The 4587-nt window shown below is 41.3% G+C and overlaps 1 protein-coding gene across 1 annotated transcript in view; it reads right to left on the reverse strand.

The window, feature by feature from the left end:
* LOC143297991 (uncharacterized) overlaps window positions 1-4206 on the reverse strand; it is a 26600-nt gene extending 22394 nt beyond the window's left edge. Inside the window, exon 1 of the mRNA XM_076610629.1 lies at window positions 4059-4206. The gene's annotated coding sequence lies outside the window, so the exon portion shown is untranslated. The remainder of the gene's footprint in view (window positions 1-4058) is intronic.
* Between the last annotated feature and the right edge of the window lie 381 nt (window positions 4207-4587).

Here is a 4587-nt window from a genome sequence, read left to right on the forward strand (position 1 = left end):
AAGAAAAACAACAATGTAATGATAATAAAATACCAAGAGAGAGAGAGAGAGAGAGAGAGAGAGAGAGAGAGAGAGAGAGAGAGAGAGAGAGAGAGAGAGAGAGAGAGAGAGAGAGAGAATGCGAATTGTTTATTCAGATTCAGATTTAGGCCTAAGCCCCCAACTGAAGGGAAAATCATATACAAAACAACCAACGAAAATTACGATAACACAGCGTCTAGTATTTTGTTCTTGACATAATTATTGTCATGAAAATTCATATTGATACTATGATTTAAGTTACAGCCGTACGTAATTTGTTTCAAGGCATAGTAAATGTAGAATGCAACATTACGTAAAACAATCTCATTTCTAGATGACATAAGCAAATTAAATCTAAAGCGACATGGGCTACTATAAAACTTAGGTTGAATAAGAGAGAGAGAGAGAGAGAGAGAGAGAGAGAGAGAGAGACGAACTGTTTTATTCAAATAAAGGCCAAAGCCCCTTACTGAAGGGGTGTGACATAAGTACAAATACTGGAATCATAACGGATACCACAATTATATCATAAACTTATACATCAGCAGAAGGAAATATTATGATATTTATAATGTTCATTTTTTTTCAAAGATTTGTAACTATAAATAGCGAGTCCATATAGAGTAGACTTATTTATGGACGACAACAACACATTTAATCTAAAACTGCAAGGATTATTATGATGCTTAGGCTCAATTAATTTCGATCTATGGTCAAAAAGGAGAGAGAAGAGAGAGACCCTAAAAGGCTTTTTATTCCAAATCCCTTTTAGTGCCGTAGAACGTATCACGTACATGCATAGTGACGTCACTGATGACGTCATCGGAAGAAGGGAAATAACCCTGGATGAAGGACTGGAAATTCATAGAGGTTATTAAAAGCTGTGTATCTCCAGACGAATTTTCTTGAGTTTAAGCTTTTTGTTTTGGAGATATTGTTTGAATGACTTGAAACTCCACTTTCTACTGTTTTTTTCCCCTTTGGCGCTGAAGGTGTTTTAAAAAAAACCCGCCACTGTCGAGCTTTGATGTAATGATAATCATTAGTATGGCATGGATCTCAAAGTTCAAACAGCACGTTCCACTGACGTTACCGAGTTAGCTGATCTGACCAAAACACCAGTTCAGTTACTCAAGGAGGTGACAGAGCGTTCGGAAAACTCCGCATACGCTACACCACATCTGCTAAGCAGAGGCCTGACCAGCAGCAGAACCCAACGCTCTTGAAATAAAAAAAAATAAAATAAAAAAAAATAAAAATAAAAAGTGCGACATTCCCCACGAAGGGAACAAGTCCATATACAGAATGGTGACTGACACGCTGATTGACCTGTTAGCTTAACTCCCTTGGCTGCAGCTGACCTACTTAGTACGCTTGTCAGTGGAGGGCTACCACCTCACTGATATAAGACTGGGCGTACAAGTCTGGAGGCATTTTATTCTCTTGGGAGAGCGGGAGTTTCGTTACACACTGATAAGCACATAAAACAATAGTAAAATGCTTTTTTTTCTTTTTTTTTTTTCAAATCCATACCACACTGATGTCATTGAACCAAGATTCCGCAGGCTACGGGTTAATAACTAATGCCAAGTTGAATGCTGTTTCAGTGGTGAGTGGACAACCCTTCATTGACGCAATCAGCAGCAGTTATAGGGTTAATAAAAACAAAAAAACCCAACAATTTGTTTAGTACACATACAAACAAAGATAAACAAACAAATAAACAAGAAGGACAACAACAAAAACAAACAGAATAGAACAGAGTATGTCTTTATTATCACGTGTACCGGGGTCACACGGAATATTGGGGGTGGGGGTTGGGGGGGGGAGTTACATAACAAGGTACGAATATAGATAGAAAATCATCCACAAACACAGATACAGTAGAAATTAGGATACACACATGTGCATATCAATACAAAAACTTGTGCATACTCACACATGCACACACACGCACACACACGTGCACACACACACACTCTCTCTCTCTCTTTCTCTCTCTCTCACACACACACATTTGAACAGAAGCCACACATTACATGTGGATGGGGCTGATAACTAGATCTTCAGGTAGATGTTGATTGCGCAATTCTATTTAATCATACTGGATTTGTTCGAGAGACAAAGCATTGACTGCTTTGGGGAAAAAGCTATTCGTGAAGCGACTGGTTTTCGTTCTTATACTTCTGTACCGTCGTCCAGAGGGGAGCATCTCGAAAATCCCAAAAGCTGGATGTGATTTGTCCTGGCTGATTGGTTTTGCTTTTTTTTTTAGTAACCGCTTATAATAAATGTCGTCTAGAGAAGGTAGATCAGCCCCGGTAATCTTGGTGGCAGTTTTTACTGTTCTGTTCAGGGCTGCAACTTCTGTCTTGGAAATGTTTCCGTACCAAACAGTAATAGCGAAGGTTAGCACACTTTCAATGACTGCTCTGTAGAAATCAACCATGATTTCTTTTTTAATTCCGAAGTTTTTGAGGCGCCGAAGAAAGTACGGGCGCTGTTGTGCTTTCTTTACAATTTTTTCCGTATTTTTCTCCCATTTCAAATCGTTGGAAATGATCAGTCCGAGAAATGTAGATTCGCTGATGATCACTACTTGCTTGTCTTCAATGACACGTGGTAAGGCGTCAGGTCTGGTCTTCCTGAAATCTAAAGTTAATTCTTTTGTTTTTGATACGTTGAGTTCTAAGTTGTTTTGATCACACCAGCTGACAAGTTCCAGTACTTCTTCCCTATATTTTGACTCATCACTGTTCGTAATCAGCCCTTCTAGAGTAGTATCGTCGGCAAACTTGACCATGGTGTTACATTCATTTTGAGTTGCACAGGCATGCGTGAATAGTGAGTACAACAGTGGGGATAGAACACATCCCTGTGGGGCGCCTATGTTGAGAATGCATGTGGAGGAGGGGAGGTCACCAACATAATACAGAAAGCGCGCATCAAAAAAAAAAAAAAAAAAAAAAAAAAAAAAAAACAAAAAAAAAAACACAAAACACACACACAAAAAACCCCACAAAAAACAGCAAATCCGAACAAGAACAAAATCGATACCAAAAAAATTTTGTTAAAGCGTAACGGGGGCCCAGTGGTAATGCGCACAACTAGGATGAGTGTCCACAGGGTCGATTCTAAGCATTTGACGGACCCGTATCCCCCACACTCCCCACCCCAACCCATCCCCCTCAACTACACATCAAACTAGTGGTGTCTGGGTGCTAGTCATTCGGATGAGACGATAAACTGAGGTCCCTGTAAGCAGAATACGCTTAGCGCACGCAAGAAAGAACCCATGGCAACAAGAAGAGTTGTCACTGGCAAAATTATGTAGAACAAAACAACCAAACCCTTTGGTAGTAAACAAATACATTGCAGATAGGCAAAGTCGAAAAACAAAACAAAACAAACAAACCAACAAACAAACAAAAAAACCCAATGGCGCTGTGTTGTGGCTGCGCGCAACCTGATTTTAACACGTGAAGTATCACACCACAATACATAATACACACGAATTACAACCACAACATCTCCACCCCACGCCCCACCCCCACGAAACCCACGCCCACTGTCTGCACAGTCAGTGTTATAACCTTCCAGTTTGTTGAATACAAACTTAGCACATGCATAGCCTACATCGATTATTCTAAGCAAACTATTATACGCCAAAGTCGAGCAATTTTCATTACAACTACAAACATAACTCAGAATAAAATGTTCGTGGAAATTAGTCAGCGAACAATTACGCATACATATCGAGCAAACAAACAAAAAAGTGTTCATGCATAGAAGGCATGTTAACAGTATTGGTTTGCAAGATTGGTTCTTTTTTTTTTCTTTTTCCCTCTCCTAATCAGCTCCCTGATACGATGACAATTATGATGGAAGGCTAAGCTATAGCCAACAACAACACATATAACTTACCAACCAGCGAAGAGACCAACAGGCACACCGAAAAGAACAACAACCCAAAATCCCACTATGTAACGTGCAGGAAGAAGAAGAAGAAGAAAAAAAAAAAAAAAAAGATTGCTTACCCCTGGTCGGCACTACCAAGCTAACCCTTCTCCAAAATCTTCAGACGAGGAAACCCAGCTTAAAGACACCGGAAAGGATAGACGGAGAGACACACAGAGAGAGAGATATATATATAGGGGGGAGCTTTATTTATACACAGTCAGCAAGGCTGTTTGTGCAATTGCGAAATAGGAGGAGTTAGCTGAGCGTGACGACGACGACGACGACGACCTGAAAATGTTGGTAAGTACAGGCGTAGCAGAGCTGCTAGCGCGCTGGAGCGTGCAACGGTACGTCAGTACCACCCTCCCCCCCCCCCCCCCCCCCCCCGCCCCAGCGCCCCCCCAAACCCTCCCCCCCCTCCCCCATAGTCCCCGCTCCCCCCCAGTCCCCCCTCCACCCCCTCTCACCCCCTGACCTCACATTCAAAGACATACATACACAAGCTTACGTTCGAGCACACGCATAATTATATACATGCAAGTACGCAAACACACAACGCACGCGTGCATACACACATACACACACACACACACGCACATACACGAC

This window comes from Babylonia areolata, chromosome 23 (assembly GCF_041734735.1).
Source record: "Babylonia areolata isolate BAREFJ2019XMU chromosome 23, ASM4173473v1, whole genome shotgun sequence".
NCBI classification, from domain to species: Eukaryota; Metazoa; Mollusca; class Gastropoda; order Neogastropoda; family Buccinidae; genus Babylonia; species Babylonia areolata.